Source organism: Rhea americana, unplaced genomic scaffold (assembly GCF_003343005.1).
Source record: "Rhea americana isolate MKP2758 unplaced genomic scaffold, rheAme1 scaffold_62, whole genome shotgun sequence".
Classification (NCBI taxonomy): domain Eukaryota; kingdom Metazoa; phylum Chordata; class Aves; order Rheiformes; family Rheidae; genus Rhea; species Rhea americana.
The window spans coordinates 2,435,858-2,456,431 of NW_028186779.1; the positions used below are offsets into that span (position 1 = coordinate 2,435,858).

Sequence of the window (20,574 nt, forward strand, 5' to 3'; positions counted from 1 at the left end):
CCATCTCCTTCCACAGGCACACTCAAGCAAGTCTTTGAGCACTGAATTTTGGAAATTATGCTAGACTGCTTTCTTTGTCCATGTCTGCACAGGAGGTGAACACGTACTGATTTATCTCCTGTCCAGYCCTATTAAAAGCAATGAAGCTTCATGCAGCATGAGTCAATATACACTTTTCAAGATAGGTTTCATGGTCCTTAGCTCTTTGTGTTGAAAAGTACCTTACTCCACTAACAACCAAAGGCAGAGTAAGTTACAAYTAAGAGTTAGTAACACTACTTGAATCTAATTCAAACCAATTATTTTATTACACCTCCTTAAAAGCCTAGAAGTTAAAATTAGCTCTAAAGATCAGTTTGAGCTCTCTTTTCATATAGAAGGGCAATCTCAACTTTTCAGGAAATTGTGGCAAGTTTCTCCTGAAAAGCTCTTCCTGAAGCTCTAGTTCCTTAGGAATTTAAAGTGCACCCTCTAGTTCCTATTTCCACTTTCAAAGAAACACTCACAGGTAAGAGCTAGACATATAGAGAGGAGCAACTAGAATGAATAAGAATATGGGCAACTACYTTACAAGAAGAGCCTGTAAGGGTGGAAGCCTTCAATTTAGAGAGCAGACACACATCAGGATGGTGACAAGGGTAGGGTGGAACGCAGAGTTGAACGGGACTGAATACAGAACTGTTAATTGCCATATCCCACACCATTAGGGCACAGGGCATTTGTTGAAACCAATAATAAACTGGTTTAAATATAACAATAATAAGTATATCCCTTTACACATCAGGAGGCAAATCCTGAAATGTGTTGCCACAGGAGATTGTGGAGGCAGACAGTTATCAGCAGATTGAAAAAGGGACTAGACAAATGCATGGAAWGGAGACCCAGAACAGCAGCTAAAGGAAATAAACAGGGAAGTTCACCCTAACATCCCTCATCCAAATGCTGTGTGTGTTGGAGAAGTCTAAAGGGAATGGACCTCAGATATAATCACAAGTATAATCACAAACAAAYAGTTTGAAGAACTTGGTCTAAATTTGAAGATGACAAGCGAAAAAGCCCTTACAAAGGTGCCAAAAGCAAACTTATAAAGCAAGGCAACAAACTCTCCTTTCAAACAGTCCTCAAAAAATACCTGGATTCTTCTAACAGAAAAAAAATAAGATAAAATAAAATAAAATAAAATAAAATAATAAATAAAATAATAAAAATAAAACAAAAAAATAAAATAAAAAATAAAATAAAGAAAGACTGAACAGATTCTGAACATGCTAGCCTTGATAAAGTCTTTTTAAGTAATTAAAATAAAACCAGAGAGGCAGTAACATATTTTATTTCCTATTTCAAACAAAATAAACGAAATATTCATCATTCAGTCTAATCACTGCATAATCACCACTTGAGTTTTAACCACTACCACATATCTCAGGGGCAAGCATAAAGTATTAATTACATAAAACCCACACAACATGTATAAAATACTTCAGACACATGATCCCTGACTCTACGGAGAGTTTAAGAAACAAACCAACCATTTCATCAAAACACCTTATGCAGGTTTACATACGGAACAGTGTTCACCACTCTTAAATGTTCTGTTTCCCTGCATGGCTGCAGTGAGAGAACACAAAAACCACGGATCTGCAGACTTAAAAGCCATAAAGAGCCACAAATATTGTCTTGTCCAAAACCCCACAAGACACAGCGTACAACTTCAGGCAACCTACCCATCAAGTAAGAGCTCTTCTCTCCTATGCAAGAGAATTAAATTGAACTTATGACCTGAGCACTGGCTAGGATGATGATTTAGAAAAGTGTCCTATTTTGACCAACACCTCCAGAACAACAAATCACAAGTGCCACACTGGCCTACCTGCTAGCTTAAGGACAGTGCTTTTCAAGAAAGCTTTGTGAAAAGGCCACAAAAGGGATTTTAGGTTTTGGGACAAATCAAAATATCTGGAAGCCTATTTTCGCTTAACATGTTTTCTGGCAAACCTGGGCTTTGAGATAACAATATGACTGAACTTTGCTTTGAGTTCAGAATTCACTTGCAGACTAATCTCACACCAAAGCTGCGTRGATTTCAATAGGAAAAGCTTACAGGTTTCCTGCAAAATGAAGTACTCAGGTTCTGGAATCAAGGTGTAACTGCAACAGGATGGCTCAGCTCCAACTAATGACGGAGGGGAGTTTGAGACAGCTTAATAACAATGCCTCTGGCTCCTTAAGGCACAACACTAACTACATCAGAATTCAATCACTGTCCAACAGCTTTTCAGCCAARAGGAAAGTTGATTTGACCAAGGCCATGGAGCAAAGGGAAAACAGGACTCTAGAAAAGATGAGAACGAACTCTCAGAGGAGATAAAATTGAGATACAAAGTTTTAAAGCAGGTTTTATAAAAGGCCTTTAAATTAATTAGCAAAAACCCACAAATCACAATGGAAAGACAACCTGTAAGATGTAGCAGAGAGAGTGTAGTGGTTATCACATCTGCTCTACATGCTGAAGGTCCTGATTTCAAGCCCCAGTGGAACCAGCACCAGGAAATCTTTGGRAGGTTGGACTATAGATGATCTGCAGAGGTCCCTTCCAACCTTACTGATTCTGTGATTCTAGCTCAGAGCGAGCGTTGCTTGAGGTGAGAGCCATCCTTACTGCAGCATGGAAAGGGAAAATCCTGTTGTCCTTGGTCCTTCTTCACAGGACTACTGTTTTCTAAAAGGCTATCAGAAATCTGTTCTCCTCACTTCTGTTAATGAAGATATCTGTGTCCAAATTAACAATAGCTATCCCAATACTAATATATAATTTGTCTATAAGAAAGTTTTTTAATTAAATCAGTTCAGTCATTATAAACACGTATTTTGTCTCTATCTTGCATACTGTTTCTAATCTATAGCTTCCAAGACCACGTAAATTAATCATTTCTTAAGCTAAGAGGAGGAGTAAAACAGAGATCACAAAGAAACTTGCCAGATCTGGCAGCAGAGCTGAGAGCAGAACTATGTTTTCCCAAGTCCCAAGCCATTATCCATGGCCCATGGGGCCATACTTTTATCTGTACCCCAGTGAAGCACAGAAGGTGACATGTTAAACATTGGTTGGAAAAAAATATCTTGAAATCTCTGAAGAAATGAATGAAGTAATTGATTATTTCTAACCTTTTCTGTATCCCAAAAGCTGAGCTCTGAAGAAATAGCATCCTGTTTAAAAAGGTGTGATATCACCATACTGGGCTCTTCTGCACACCACAAAAAAGCCATCATCATCACCAGGATTCATTATCAGCTTTGCTGACAGCCTCAACCGAGACAGCGCTTGGGCTGCACTTTCACTCACAGATGTATTCCCTCTAGGTCAGGTTTAGGCAGGTTTGTAGGGCATACCTACAGGAAATCCGCTTGATGGCAAAACAGAGAAGTCTTCAGGGATGTTGTACAATCTAGCACCATTTATGCAAATTAATTTGTGATTATAGGCAAAAAATAACAAAAAAATGCCAGGTTTCTTCCAAGCCTAAATACACACAGTATGGAATAAAAAAAATCTTATACGGCAGTTCTTTGGGACAAGGTACATTGATACATTGGTACAATGGTTCAAGGAACTTCAAGGATTTGTCTGATGTTGCTGACGTGCATACTTTTATTTGCAAACTGTTTATCTTTTTATTTTCCTTTTAATTTCACTGCACAGAGTCCTTTAATCCTCTATGTTTACAAAGAGCTGTCAGTACTAAATCAATCTTGATTTACCAGCCCTATCACTGGCCACAGAAACTTAAAACTGGAAAATTGGACTAGCCCATAAAAATGTAAACTATTGTCACTGGATTATTTCAAAACATTTGAGGGAGGGAAAAAAAAACTCTTACGGTAGCAGGCACAGAAAAGTATAAGTATACAGGAGTGTATAAACTCACCACTTTATTGAACATCCAGTTCCAGGGGTCATGTTTCATCAGTTCATAATCAAAAAAACAAAGTCCAGGATTGACTTCAGATTTTGTTTAAAGGAGAAAGATAGCCAAGAATCACTGCCAGCATGAATTTCCCTACCCCAGCTCTTAATCAGATAGGTAGGAGTCTAGGAAGGTGCTGAGAACTGACACAGTGAGGATTGCAACACAACAGCCCAGCAAAAACCTGTTTCTTGGAAAAAACATTCCCTAACAGAATCACAGGTCATTGATGAGTAAGTTGAACAGGACCCAGTACTGAGCCCTGGGAAACTCCACTAGCCACAGGTCTCCAACCAGACTCCAYGCCACTGATGACGACCCTCTGAGCTCTGCCTTTCAGCCAGTTCTCAATCCACCTCACMGTCCACTCGTCTARCCCACACTTCCTGAGCTTMTCTAGCTTAGCCAATAGCTTAACGAGTTCAGTAAGTTCAGATGTTACACAGATCTATTTTACATTGGTCTTTCAGGTTGGGAAAGGCATACTAGGTGTTGCCTACTTCACAGTCTTCACTGTACTACCTTCCCCATCCCCTCAGTAAGTATAGAGGAATAGTGATTATTTGAAGTAAGTCATGCCAGTATTGCCACACTCTTTGGCTGGACATACCWCAACATTCATAACTCTCCTCCTTTTAAGTTGAGAGGGTCACACAGTAGAGGAGATGGATGTTTTGATGAACAATTAAATATAAATATTTGACATCAGCATATGAATTAATTGGGTAGTGACAGGCAAAGAGGGTGCCAGTTTGATCTGAGACTTTAAAAGAAATCTGAGAAAACCCATTTATGCTGGGAGGCTGGGCATATAGCTGTATTTTTTTGGTTCTGAAATAAACTGTTTCTGGCATTCCTAAAGCAAAAATCTTAGTTTTTTGAGATCTATTGAAAGTGTCGCAAAGGACACATTTGCTGAACACAGAGGTAAGAGAAAGGTGGTGGCAGCAGTGGTTGTCACCATTCAGTCAAGATATATCCAAAACTGGTTGATGTGCTCTGCCAAGATTTAGCTAACTTATGTTCAAGTCTCTCTTCCACTCAGAAAGACTCAAACCTCCCTCTTTTTGGAGTGACCTAACCATCAAGCTACAGATTTTCTGAGACATCATCTTAGTTTTTTGTGCTGGTACTGTTCCTACTTGGACAAAATGTATAAACATAGGACCAAATGCCCGTCTACCCCAGTATCCCACCTCCACCAGCTGACAGTAGCAGGTGTTCTGGCACATTATGCGCAAAGAAGAGTAAGGACAGAATTGCCTCCTTCCCAAACAGACCCAAGCAGATTCTAYAGAGCCACCACAAAGGTACTCCCTGAATCATGCTGTTTAAGAGCAACTGTTCAAGACCTATCCATCATGAATGTCCCTCTCTCTCTCCCCCCCCCCCCTTTTTTTTTTTTTTTTTTGAAAGCAGAGAAAGAAAAAGCTCATATATTTCTCTGGCTCTGAAACATTGTAACTGGAGCAAGCATTGGATTGGGAACCAATGTCTCCCTCTGGAAGAGGCCACCTAGCTAGAGTATAACTTTTCAGCTGCTGAATGCATATTTCCATTGTATTATATACAATGGAGAAGGATAATATCAACAGTTAAGACATTAATTCCATTATCTTCTGCAGGCTAGGAACTCCTTTAGGAGATGAGTRATATACATTCAAAACACCTTAAGGACACAAAGAAAATAAAACTGGCCTCCTACACTTTGGGTAGGTGTCAAGCTTTTCAGGAAAAGAAGTTCCACTCTCCTGTGGCCAAATTCTGTAAATCTATACYTTCAATTCCTTTGTTTTTGGAAGCTTTTAAACAAAACCTAAGCTTTTGTAGATGTTGAAGCTATTTCAGCATGTTATTTCCATTTTGACAAAAACTACCCAGTGGCACTGACCCAATTTTGCAAAACTTCAGACTGTCCTGAGACTGCATTTTTCAGTGAATAATTAAAAACAACAGCAACAAAAACAACATTAGTTCTTGCAGTATTTCAGTATGTGTGAATTCACTACAAAGATAAGTTAACTAGATTTAGTCAGTGATCCAAAGAGATGGGATGCTGGTAAAGATTTTTGTCAAATCTTATTCTACCTAGATGCATATTGCCATCACCAATAGTCTGAGGCTAGATCAGATCAATAGGAAGTCATTAAGTCAAGGTCAAGTATAATTACAGTACAAGTGAAGTTCAAGGGTAACTGTCCAAATGTATAAATCAAAAGACTGAGATAAAAATGCATAGGATAAAAATCTGAATGTGTCTGTTGCTTTCAGGTTCAGCACGAACAAGACGCACTGAATAAACCTGCAGATGACAATTTGGTAGTTATACAAGCGGTAGYTACACAAGTTCTCATTCCAAGAAACTTTCCTCAAACCATTTAAGCACCAGGATGGACTCATCCCATCTCCAAGATGTCTAGTTTGGGTTTTCCAAAAACATCTGTGTTTAGAAGCCCATGAAAAGGAAGGCCTAAATTGTCCTTTTGCATGGCAAAACATGCACTCACCTAATCCAAAGCATGCATCACCCTGAAGGTGAAGTAGGCTCCTTATAATGTGCAGGACTGGGAAACTAGGTCTCAGAAAAACTAAGAGTCTAATCCTGACACTAGTACACTGTGCATGACACTACTGTCTGCTCACTTACTCTTCTACACAATGACTATGCAGCTAGTCTAGATGTGATTGGAACACGATACAGGATACTTAATATTTCTTAAGTGCCACGAATCCTTCTTYGAGAGTTGCCAGAGGGGCATAAAAATGCAACTGGCAAAGACTTCTGAAGCATAACAGCCCGATTTGTTCTTTATTTAATTACATGCATTTGAATAAAGCATGAAGAAATACCTTAAATGTATAAATAGGTTTAATCTAATTTGGAAGGTGGATAGTTGGAGAAACAGTTACCATGAATACAGTAGATAAAGTCTAGAACATCCTTAAGAAAGAGATGGTCCCATGGAACACTATTACAGCATCAAAAGGAAGAGGAGTGAAGATTTTTCTGCAGTGGTTATTAAAATCACATACCTAACTAACAGTTTAGGTGTTTGGGTTTACTACCTACAGTCTGCATCCTGGGAACAGTCATCGGGGTCAGGGTAACACCTCTGTCACTTTAAGATCAGCTACACCTTGCTCACAGAAGCTGTAATATGGCATGCAGATTGTCTGTACCCCTGCCATTAACTGTCTGCAGTAATTCCCATCAGGCTGAGGATGGTCCAGATCCAGACAAATCTGGCCAGGTTGCCTATATAAGGAGATCAAAAACAATTGTCATTCATTCAAATGGATGGCTCCACAGATAGGTCTCAATCCTGTCTCAAGGCCCATATGTTTACAGTCCTTACAAGTGAGACAGTCACCTTCTAGCAGATGTCTAAAGTCATTACTGTTCCTAGAATAACACTTGCAAATGCTGACAATGAAATTACAGCTGCCGTTCTTACTGCCATCAATAAGGCAATGGAGCTTTCTCTGAGCAGTATCAGAAAACCCAGTATTAATTACCCCCTCATAACCTTGCTTCATGTTGTGTTTAAAYGCTCTTGCTTGAAGGAAAGCCTTTTTCAAAGGGTCCCTGTTTCCAAGCCTTGTATTTTTTAAAAAAAAGCTTTCTGCAGGAACATTTCAAAAGGAAACTTTTTACAAGTTATTAATTTGGCTCCATCAGGCACTTCCAGACAGTGAGATATCTGCACACATTAATAATTTTTTGTCTTCACAGGACTTGCTTGGACTGTTAACTTTTGGAAATCTATTCAACTATACTTGAACCTTCTTAAGAAGTTTAATGTCTTTACAGCGCCTTTGCTTGTAAAGGAGCAAAAGATCACAGATCAGGATCTGAATTAGAACTCCAGAATATCCATCAAATTACGCTCCTCCAGCATCAACCTGTGTGCTGCCGCCGGACCGAGTAGGACTCGAATTTTCCAGCTGAATCCAAGGTTTTCTGTAATGGTCTAGCAACCTGCATTATCTAAGCTACATCTAGAGATCCCAGAATGTCAAAGAATATACACYTGTATTACAATTAATCAGATTACACACACTTTATTTCACCCTGCCAATGTAGAAAATTCAGTAAGCAAAAGCTCGTACCTAGTCTTTGCAACACTTCGGAAAATGAAAATTTCCCCTCTCACCTGTCTGCACTACATTTAAATAGCCCTTGTAAAAAAGCCCTTGTATTAATCTAAAACTAATAAATAATGTCTCTGTTTTCCTTTGAACCTTGCCAGGAGTTTACAAGTATACCTTTCATTAATGCTATGATAAATCCCATACCATTTCAGTTTCAGTAGTTTTAACAAGAGAATATAGTGGACAAATTTGGTCTTCCACTCTTTTCATGTCTTCCCATTTGCATGCCAGAYCCATTAGGATTACTCTTATTAATCTGCAATTGTGCAGATACAAGCTTTCATGTTACAGAAGCTCCTACAACACCTCTCACACAACCTTAGACACACAGCCTTGCAGAAAAACCTTCAGCTTAGCTTGCCTTTTCCCCCAGATATGTTGTAGTTTGATACTGTGAAGACAAGTCCCTTAAACATCATTCAATTTGCACAGTATGATAATGACTATACAGTTTAGTACCCACGGTTTGTGCCTGTTGCAAGACACACAATTGTAGGTTTGCTATGTTCCTGACAGTGGTTCACAGAAAGCTTGCTAGCTGCATGTGCAGTCTCCTGCTCCTGGTTTCCGTCTACATTATGCAACAAGCATATGTTTATTAAAAACATTCYCCTTACACTGTTTTGTCCTGACAGCAGCTGTGATATAGTCCAGGGCTGATATCCTATTACAAAGGGGAGGCATAAATATGAAGGGGAAAAGAGTCTGTACACAGGGCAGCCCTCTGTAACRAGAGGTCAGCTGTGCTGTGAAAAAAAAAAWTGTAGGGAAAAAAGAAAGCTGAATCCTCAGATCTCTATCCTAACACACAAAGAGGGGAAAAAAGCRTGGAGAAATATATCCAGGTAAAGTRGATATAATGGAAACATACTTCTTTCACGTAAACAGGACTAGTTTTCAAAGATCCAATAGCAACATATTAGAAATGAATTTAYAGAGCACTTTTTAGTGCAGAAGGTATGCTGTGGAGAATAGATCTCTGCAGACAGATGAAAGTAAAGAAATGGTGGGAGGGGGAAAAGTCCACAGGGAAAGTGGACATGCCAGGGCTGAATCACAGATGGGACTGAAGAAAGCCTGGAAAAGAAGAAGAGGAGGAAGGTAGAGAGAACGCTAAAGGAGAGAATTTTGAAAGGAGAAGGGGGCTCAACAGCCAAAGAAGTGGAAACTGTTGCAAACCGCATCTGTGGTAATCACAAAAATCAATAATGTGCAGAGAGAAGAAAGCCACACTAAGCCAAGAGGAGTGGAACGAATGGCAGGAGCAAGCCGGAGAGGAGGAGGAAATGAGGTCAGCGCTGTAGGTGGAGATAGGATTATGTGGTAGCTGAAGATAAGGATAAACAGCTTGAGCTTGGGGCGGCAGGAGACGAGGAGCCAATAAAGCAGCTGAAGGTAGCGAGGATGATGTGGCCGGAGCAGTAAGAAAAGATGACAGCTATGCAGTCAAGGCATTGCATAGGGAAAAATTAAAAAAAAAAAAAAAAAAGAGAGAGAGAGAGAGAAATACACATGGCCAAGAATAAGGGAAGTCGGGGGGAGGAGGGGAAGAGACCAAAAAAACCAGCCACCCAGATTCTAGCAATCAAGCTAAAAGCTGCAGTAATATTTTAAGTTAGGATTCATGCTCTGAGATGAATCACCAGAGCTAAGAAAACTCTTTTCTCATTTCCTTTTCCAGATGGAGTCTCTCTTCCCTCCTTCTGAACTATCCTTAAGTTACCCCTGCACACTTTCTCAAGGCTAAGAGATTTTAGGGAACAGCATCCCTTTCCTCCCCCAATTTTTTCCCTGAAAACTTCAGTTAGCACCGTGCGAGTCGAGCCCAGCTTTGGCTGTATCTGATTCCTTTCGCGAGTCACTTTTCCCTCGACGTGCAGAGCAGGGAGGGATAAACCCAGGAGCCAAGGGGAGCGGGCGGGAGCTGGACTGCACAGGCCGTTTGCTCAGGCGACGCAAAGGAGCCCCGGCAGCCAGGGAGACTTCTCGCTCCTCACCAGAAACCTGGAAACTCTCCAGTCCTTAATGTGCCAGATACCTCGAGGCATGTGCTGGCAATTTCAGCACGGGGGCGAGGGGAGGGGGAGGAAGAAACTGAAATCCTGGGAAAGGTAAGAAAGTAAAAAGGGTCCCAGTTCGCTGAGAAACAAAACGTGTCCCCTTTCCCACCAGCCGTTACGTCTGCACATTAGATGCCACGTGAATGACGGGCAGAATTAGCAGCACCGTACAGGTTAATCAAACAAACTCGGAGTAACTTACAGTCAAAAGTCCAAAGGCTTTACTGTACCTCAGCTGGAGGTGACACAGTCATGCTGCACGACCGGAAAAGGAAAACCTAACTGAAATGTCCTGCCAGAGCGCCACGCACACCATCGAGCACAGCACTGCAATCTATGTGTAAATACAGTTTAATCAGACACTAAGCATTTCACCCTGTGCTTCGACCGGACACCCACAGTTTAGAGCGCTTAATCACCGCGGATGGATATCACAGAAATACATGCATATTCACAAACTATTCTTAGCATTTACCAGAGAGGCGATTACAGAATTACTCGGTTACATAATCTCTTTTATATAATCACTACTATACACTCCTCCTTTTACAACATTAACCACAACCAGGGAGCACACAGCCCTTTAAAATAACTCCTGAAGGAGGGCTGCACTTCAGGTTCCCTGGCTACCTTAGGTAGAGGAGAGTGCAGCAACGTGCACCAACTCGTGACAACCAAGCGCTTCGAAACTGCCTTAAGTGAAGATGTGCATTAAACCCAGCATCCCGGCAGGCACCCACAGCTTTAGAAATTGCATGGAGCAGAGATGACCTGCACCTCCAACAGGCTGGGATGCACAGTATCCATGATTGGTACTGAAGACGATGGGATTTGGAAAGGAGCACGGTGCCTCCTGGGAGGCCCAAAGCTTGTTAGGCTCAAGTAGAACGTCTCCATCGACTTTTAATGGACTTTGGATGGGGCCTAGGATTAGGGTAGGGCTTTAATACAAATAGGAGGTCAAGATTATGACAGAATTAAAGTAAGCTTAATACAAATGCCCTTGGATTTGGACCACAGTCAGGCCTGCAGCTCCTGCGCATGGGAATCACCGGGCAAAGCAGCAAAGGAGATCAATTCCTGCAGGGCCTCTTGCAACCGTTGCTCACATGCTCATAACGTGAGTCAATATACTCAGTCAGGAAAAGTTCTCTTGTCACAAGATTTTRAGCATACTCTAATGCATTTCCTACAGCATCTTCAGAATTTAATCCAGTGCCTTATAGCAGTACTGTGAACATCTACAAAAAGGGTACCTTGTACAGGGTGTGGCAAGACCCAATTACTAATGTTTGCCCAGAGCGTTAAGAAACCAGCATCAACAGCCAGCAGCTCATCTCTCTGCAGGAGACGAGAAACACAATTAAAGCAGTAGATGTAAAAAAGCGTATGAGATTTCACGAAATACAACTCCTTGGACCTTTTCACCTGCAAGTATTTTACCATGAGCTCATTTGAAGTTTGGAATTTAGTCAAAATTCAGTTGGCTGCACACTGTTGCCATTAAGGAAAAAAAAAAAAACAAACCCTAAAACCTGAAACCCTCGACAACAACACATCAACATGAAACAACAAAGTCCTTTTTCTCTAAATACCAGAGGGACAGAACAACAGCAGATGGAACAAAATAATAACTTTGACTCCAGACTTCTTTCAATCGGCACTCAAATGCAGTGGTCATTGCCTTAGCATTTGCTCAAGTTTATGCAACTGGTAGTATCTGGCACTTATTCACTGCCATCCCCAACACCAGGCAGGCAAACCCCTGGTACTGAGTATGGCAGGATGTGCTTCTGCTTTATGTAGAGACAGTGCATGATTTGGGGAATAGAGACTACTGTTGTTTTAGCTACACAGACAGAGCAACTTAACATCAACTTATAGCTTTCCTCAAAATACAGGAAGACCCAGTTACGACGAAGTTTAACCCAACCCGTATGCTGTTATTACTTCCACATTACTGATAGGAGAAATGAGTTGCCTCAGTCAAAAAGTGGAAGCAAGAGTAGAGTCCAGGCTCCTGCACAAAATCACACAGACACCCGCTAGTGTAAGCATTACTGATAGCCTGGCACTCGCAGGTCACTCAGCACTATCACTTTCCAGGCCATTGAAAATTGTGATTCTTACCATACATATTTGTTTGGGATACACAAGGCAGTCCTCAAAATAGGAATAGTTCATATCAGCCTTAAAATAACAGAAAAAGAAAACCCTGTAAGAGAGGATTTGAAGCTTCTACACTYCCCCCATTTCTTCAGCCTAGACAACTGGCTGACAATTTGAAAGCAGTATTTTAAGAGAAAAGCTTTCTCCTCTGCTCTGGACGATAAACTCAATGGCACTGAATAGATGAAGGCAAAATTTTAAACCTGCTGCCCTTCCTGCAATAGTTTGAACCTACAGCTCCGACCGCAGAGGAAAGTACAGATCAGAGCCGAGAATTCAAACTATAGGAGAACCAACAGTGACTTTCTGGATCTCACTTATACCAGTATTGAGATAATTATCTTTAGTGATGAGCAATACATTTTTCCCTGAGGGGCACAAATGAAAGAAAACACTTGCTTGACTCATCCTACCCACTTCTTGCATCAACAGATAAAGCATACTTAAAGTCACCAGCTACAAAGAGAAGTGTCTGCACTGATTTTCCACTTTTACAGAAATACTATAAGGAAGGCAGAAAGGAATTTTCAGGCCAAGTTTACTTTTTTTTTTCCTCTCTCTATAGGTCTATCCACTTCAGTTAAGGGATTTCATAAAAGTAAAATAAAACAAAGGTTATACCTGGACAGCTCATCAGGTAGAGATCATTATATTGTCTCCTTTATCACACTGTCATCCCCAAATAGTACGCACTGTGCACTATGAGCATTTAATGTCACTCTACTGTGTCCACACTTAAAGGATTGTACTAAAACCAGCAAATAAACAACTGAACCTTTTTAGTTAGAGAACATGTCTCTCCTATCAAGAAAGGGAGAAATATAGACCCAGGCCAGGATATACCAGGGAATTTTACTGGCCTACCTAGGTCATTCAAGTGTGTAAAAAAATATTTTAATCAATATAATTATGCCAGCAAAAAAACAGGTTGGAAGCAACTTAAACAAGCATCCATTTGCTATTACAGCCATTGGCACATTTTTGCTAGTGTATATACCTTGAAAAAGTTCTTAAAGATGAAACTTGAGAGATCAAAATACACTAAGGGCTCTTAACTACCTGGTAGCAGAAGCCTGTTACTGCAACTACACTGTTGACAATATCCAAGCTAAGTGGGATATCTCTACAAAAGCATCAGCCTCCTTTGGGCTGCAGCACAGCTGAGCTCTGAGAAGAAAATGAACAAGCCTAATGAAATACTCTCAGGTCAGGGTGGAAGCCTAGTGGCAGGGCAGATGGCTGAAATATGCTGCCAGGGGTCTTTGGGCTCTGGCCACAGAGACCCCTTCCACCCTCCCACACATGTTAACCTCAGGGTTCTCTGGTTCTTCCTCCTTCTAAGGGGATATTCAAATAGACTGAATACATATAACTACAGAGATGTAACACATGATAAATGCACTTACTTAAGTCAATGTATTTGAAAGATAGGCTCGTGCAGGTATGGACCACAACACTTTAGGTCCAAGCTAACTTCTTAACTCTACTAATGCAAGATCTGAGAAGGAAGGATTTACCGTTAAAGCTGTGGTGAGCTATTTAGTTGCATGATGCTCAACACCAGAAGCCAGAGAGCAAGCTAACCAGCATACTATCATTTGAAAAATCTCAGAGTTGGAGGTGCTTTTTACCTGCAGCACAGGACTAAAAAGAAAAAAAGGAAAATCAAAAAAGGTAAAGATGAAATTGTTCCCAAGGACGCTTCAGCTGTCAAATCAAACAAGCAGTCTTCTGCAGAAATTCATAAACAGATTTATTTTTTCCTACTTTCTCAGGAAAAGAAAAAGCTGCTTACAGAGAGCTATAGTACAGCTGAGGTCAGAGTCAGGACATATATCAGTAACGGCATGCTTCTGGTGCTGTGCTCGAGCAGGCTTAAAAAATGACTGTTTTCCACTGTCATCAAACCTTGAACCTAAGGCCCAAATCACTTCTTCATTAATGCTCTCCTCCAAAACAGCAGCAGTTTTACCCAGTGGCCAGACACATTAGTGACCGGGAGACCTCAGTTCCCATGAAGGCTGTCACTAAATTGTTGTATGAATAAAGAAAACTATGAAGCTTCCCTCGGTTTTCCTTTTTGTAATGGGGAAACATACTTAAGCAGGCTTTGGGGTTGGCCACTAAAAAGTGGGAACAGACATCTGTAAAACCACCTGAATGACAAACAACAAGCACGGGTGCGCTCAGACGTAGGGTCAGTGCTGTACGCAGCGGGGCAGCACCTGCACCCATGGCTTCCCAGCAGCTGTGTAGAGCATCAACCCAGGTCAGCACGCAGTGCTACAGGATGGGTCCTACAGTTCATTTTGCCTGCTGCCTTCCACAGTCACTTCAGATAGAAGGAATCTAGCCAAGGTTTTCTCTTTGAAACTTAATGTCCTTAACGAGCCTCCAGATGAGAGAGAGAGAGACCGACCCATGGTATGCTTGCAGCATGCTGGGAGCACGCTTGCCAACCAGAGGGATTCAAAAACTACAGTCCTTTCAGTGCCGTGACTGCTGTTGGACCATCTCCTATGGATATACTGCCTAGCCACAACTCCTCTCCCACCCCGCAGAAGAAAAAGGCCATGAGAGGTCATTAGCTCAGGGTTGAGAACTTCTGCTGTGATGGACACTTGGCAAGCAATGTGGGAAAACATCAGAACATTTTCTGGAAAAGATAGTCTTATTTAAAGATGCCTTACAGTGGAAAATAATAGACAGACTTTGCTGGTTTGCACTTTTTATGGTGTGTGGAAAAGCTCTGCTGCTCCTTACACAGCACCACAAATGCAGGTATTGACTGTCCTGTAACTCTGATCAGAGGTGACACATAACAAGTTAAAATAACAAGTATGTTCCTGAAACAGGCTGCCCCACTCTAAGTCATATGTTTCCTCCCTTTGCAGGAAAATTTAGTGATGCTCCCGCTGCACAAGCCTCTGATGGACCAACAGAGAACTACCTTCGCTTGTTTTTTCCCGAACCCCTCTTTGGTGGCTGAGTTTTCCATCACATTAGTAGGTTGAACCAATCCTTCTGCAGCTACATGGTAACTAGATCTGTAGGAGCACACAGCTAGCAGGCGAGGGGTTAGGAACTACCCCTTTCAGAAATAGCTCATCGTTACATTAGATTAGATGCAGACTAGAAACCATTTCTTGCTAATTTCTGTTCTTCTAAAAATCTACCAGATAGAAAGCTGAGTCATTGAGAAAGAGGAAGAGATTTTTAGTCAAGGTATTTAAGACATGGACTCAGTTAACACCTATTTAACTCAATCTGGATACACAAAGGAATAGAAAGACATTTTTATTGAGGAGTGAAAACTTTTCCACTTAATACATGAGCAAACTGTCAAGACACCTTATTCTCAAAAAAAGGAATTCAATAAAAGCAGACTCTCGTCTCATGACCTCAACAGTATTTCCACTTGTGTATTACCTTATGAATGTCAGGAAAGCAATAATATCCGCTATTTAAGACCTCATCTTTCTCCTTCCTTGCAAGTGATCTTTAAAACCCATGATTTTGGCGTGGGTCCCCAATCCTCACACAGATCTATGATCTGTTGCCCCCAAAAGATCATTTTGGAAAAGTTTTGCTCCTAATTAGTCAGAAGAGTGTTTTTATTTGCCATAATAAATCTTTATAAGATTTCAACAGCAAAGACTTCAGCAAAGCACAAAAATGGTGGAAACAGCTACACTGCTGAGAATACAAAGCTATGTGGCACYTTCAAAAATTAGGCCTGCAAGCACATGCAAGCCTTCTGCAATGTTTTTACACAAACCTATTTCAATTTATATCACAACAGATTAGGAGCATAGATGCAGCTACCTTCTCAGCAAGAAATGAGAACATTTTCTTTTTGCTTCTGTAGCATAAGCTGAAACAGTAATCTCTTCTTACTGGTAAACGTAGCCTACACAGATAAACCTGTATGTGGGTACGCTTACTCCAGTTTTCCTAAGCCTCTTCTTATTGGAGTCAATCAAAATAAATTTTTATTAAACTAAGGCAGGAGTTTCCTTGGAGCCTGCTTCGACTTTCAGCTAAATCCATTTAAAAATAGCAGCTAAGTATGAGGGCAAACTTTGGTCAAGTTTAACATATCCTTATAGACATCTGCACGAGCTGAAGGGAAAGCACTGAAATCAAGAGTCGAGAAATTTCATTTTTATAGAGAAAGCACGATGGAAGGTGCTAAACATTAAAAAAAATATATATAAACAAGTRTTATATGCTTCTTTCAATGTCAAAAGACAAGAACAAACAAACACACACACACACACACACGCTGTGTGAGTATTCCTGTCTCCTCTTAAAGAATGCAGAAGTGGCTCATCCGTCTTTCCCTTCCTGCAGGTCTCCTTGCTGCAGTGGCAATGAATCCTCCTCMTCATCACCCGGAACAAGGGAGAAAACCATGCAACCTTGATCCTGCTACCTGGAAATCACAGCCCAGCTCACTGCTGTCAAGAAACAAGGGAGATTTGCCAGTACTCGTTGGATCACAAAACAATAAATCACACTAAGCTCTTCCCTGGCTTCACTCAGCAATGCAATAGCTACTTTCCAACAGACAGCAAGAGTGTAAGAGACAAAAGTTGTTTTCAGGCTGCTGAGCCCATAAGTAATGAAAACTTAACAGGTGGGAAGAGGGTATAGGGACACATCTACAGCAACAAYATCCTTGCAGAAATACAAGTATTGCCATGTCCTCCTGCAGGAGGAAGAAAAGCTTCCTAACAGCCTTTTCCCCACAGTGTAAGGACAGGATTGTTGTTCTCACCACTCTCTGACACAACACTCACCAAAGTTAAAATTTCTGCAGTCCATTAGTAGGCCAAGTCAGTCATGGAGACGCATGTTACAGAGAGAACCTCTGTGTGTGTGTGCGCTCGTACACAGAAGGGCACACATGTTCCTGTAATATGCATGTAAAGGAAACACCAATGGTTAATGGACAAATAAAATTTACCATAAATGGGGGGGGGAGGTGGAGGAGGAATTATGGAAAAAAAGCCCACAACTTCTTGAACCCTATCCCCAGATCAAAAGATTTTTTTAAGACTGGTTTTCCTGACTGTCTTAATGTACTTGTTCCCACAAGAGAGGAAAAGAAATCTAAAGAATGGAGTGAGATTTTAGGTTCATCTTATATGCTAGAATCCATCTAGCTGAAGTCCTTTTATAAAAATAATAATAAACCCACCCAGCAGTTACTAAACTGGGAAGCAGGTAACCAACTTTGCTTTTATTTAAATAAATCTTGCATGACAGTGTCAAACATGTTTGGATTTTATTTAAAGTTAAAACATTTTGCAGTGCATATTACATGTCCATTCCTTTGGTCTTTAAAAAAAGGCATTTTACTCTTTCACATTACCTTTCATTTGACAAATTAACAAGAACAGAAYTATACTGATTAGCTTTTCCCAGCCACCTAGCTATCAATATTTGTATCAGCATAGACATCGTAATTTTAATAATGGGAAACTGAGTGTGTAGAAATATTTCCAAAACATTTCTAAAAGCGGCCATCTAAATTTCCTATAGACAGACTGAATCCCTTATGGCAGAATGCTCACCCACTTCTTACACTAGTAACAGTGACCTCCACAAGCCTCCACATATCTTAACATATGACACTAAAAAGCTTGTCTTTAAAAAGATATGCAGGCACTTACATTAGTTCCTAGGTTCCTTTTGACAAGCTATATTGGCAAACTAGAAGTTCAGGTATTTAAAATTACTGCACAGTTTTGAAAGTTGAGGCTACCCAACAAACTACTGCTAGAACCTAGCTGAGCAAGCACTACCTATAAAACACCTTTACTAGCCCTGCAACACAGGCAGTGCCCTCTGCCAGACACGGATGCTTTGGCAGTTGGTTCCAGCCTTGCCAGTAACCATCCAGCTCTGATCACTGTATTCCTATTTGCACTGTGGGGAGATAAGAATGACTAGTGTTATAAAAGTCTTCATGTTTATGGTGGAAAACCTCTGTCAAACAAGGAAACTTGGAATTAATTCTTTTTCCCTACCACTAAAGCTTTCGGAGAGCTTCCATAATTAATGCACTTCAAACTCTTCTACAGCTTCTTTGTCCCCCCCCCCAAACCCTCTTTCTCATCTTCTTCCTTCAAATTAGAAATAACAAAAACTTTCACACCAGAGTGCTGTGCAGTTAATTACTAACTAAAGTTTAATTTGAAAGTTACAAAGAAACATGCCAAACATCTAAACTTATACATGGGCTTGAGTATGATTTATGCTTCGTCGTAAGGAGCTGTATTCTTTTCATCTGTATAAACACAAGTATTGTCTTAGAATATGCATGGATACAAGATATATGAATGCCTTACAACAACTATTTTGAGTGATTTAAGCAAAGAGAACTTAAAACATCAGTAAACTACTAAATTGTTCCAAAGGGGATCAATTCTAAATGGCTTTTTTTGGTTTGTGGGGGTATTTTTTCCTCCATTTGAATAATACTCAAAGTCTTTTGCAAAACTCTGAACAAAAATGTATTCCCAGATCACACTATGTTAAATATTGACTAAGATCACGTGGAAGCTGCAAATATATTTTTTAATTGTAATAATGCAATTTCAGATAACAATCAATACGCAACTTAGTGTAGAAAACAGCAAAAGTTTAAAATACCCAAAAAGCCTTCCTAACTGAATCAGAGATAGCTGATTATTTAAATTCCCAGTGTTCTGTTTCTGTGCCTTTTATCATGTAGAGCGCAAGCTATAACAATGCTTTTTAATTTACATAGTATCACATTCATAAAAGTATCCTAAGCACTTGGGGGAGGAGGGAAGGAAAAATCCACAAACCCAGATGGCAAAACAAATATTCTAGATTAAAAGGAAAAATACAATTAAAAACAGTATAAAAGCTTAAATAGCACCAACATGGGTTACAGCCAAAGAGGATTTATGCAAATTACTCTTCCAGGCACACAGGATCGTTCTGAACAGAACGTGCATTACCAGAGCAAAGATATCTAATCAAACAGATCCCGAAAGTGCAGTCTTTCACGTTTTCAGATGAACAATTTCCTCTGGGGAATTCCACTGTCTTTTTCACTGAATTAACATTTTGCCATTCGTATTTTTCAGAGCGCTTCTGTAGCATCAAGGAGCAACCACAAGCCAGGCAGTGGGCCAGGTTTATGAACGGAGTAACACAGTATAGCCCAATTAACTTTAAGAGAGTTACATTTATTTACATTAGATGATGATTTTTAAAATCTATTGTTTTGGTGTGATAATAATGGTGTGATAATAACATAGAGGAAATATTTCTAGTTCGTTGCCCACTGCATAGGTGGCCTAAAGAAAACGTAATTTTTATGAATTATATCCCTTTTTGAACACAATACTGCTCAAGCTAAGGTTTCCAATTACACTGTATTTTTAAAAATATAGAATTAATTCATTTTCTGTTTAAAYTGTTCCATCACAAAAACAGCTCTGCTCTCCAGCACTCCAAAACCTTCAGCTGGACAGTCTCCAAAGAAGCAGGGGTTCAAAAACGCATTGAAGACAAGCCTATGGGCGTTTTCAAAGTCAGGCAAACGCGCTGCCTGGAAAGTGTCCTAGGGATAAGGAAGACGGAAGTGCCCTGGCAAATTGACAAGGCAAAGTGACAAGGGACACTTAACATGGCAATGTGCCCACATCAAACCTGCCTCGTGTTTGTTATTGACACTCCTTAATATGTCCCGAATTTAACCCTGAGGTTCAAACAAAGCATGATAGGGAGCTCCCTGCCTCCACTCACTTCCTCAAAACATACGTGGATTTTCCTACTAAAAAGGGAGCTACTTTTCCAGCTCTGTGACATAATTTCACAGCACGAACCCTGCACCTCCCCAAGAAAAAGCTTCTTTTTTTTATTATTTTGCTTTGTCTGTTTGCTGTAACTATCAGAGCTGCACCAGGGCTTTCTAGGAAGTTTCAACGCATTGCTCTTAATCTCCATCGCTCATTCTGAGGTAGCGCCGGCAACGCCTGCCTCGCGATACTCATTTTGTCCACAGAAGGATAGCGCTCCAAAAATAGACACATCTTCCACCCTAACCCCGCTGGAAATTCGCACATTCCCAGGAGCCGGTTTGCTTCCCTAGGAGAGAGCCTGCCACCGTTTAGACAAGGTAGCATTCAACAGCTTGCAGCCCTGTGCAGAGGTCTGATACGGAGCCAGCTCCTGCACACCACAAA

General features: G+C 40.6%; 2 protein-coding genes across 2 annotated transcripts in view; one reads left to right on the plus strand and one right to left on the minus strand.

The window, feature by feature from the left end:
- COA1 (cytochrome c oxidase assembly factor 1) overlaps positions 1–20,574 on the plus strand; it is a 222,686-nt gene that overhangs the window by 61,326 nt on the left and 140,786 nt on the right. The gene's annotated exons all lie outside the window — the stretch shown is intronic.
- Positions 1–20,574, minus strand: part of VOPP1 (VOPP1 WW domain binding protein) — a 67,663-nt gene that overhangs the window by 46,105 nt on the left and 984 nt on the right. The gene's annotated exons all lie outside the window — the stretch shown is intronic.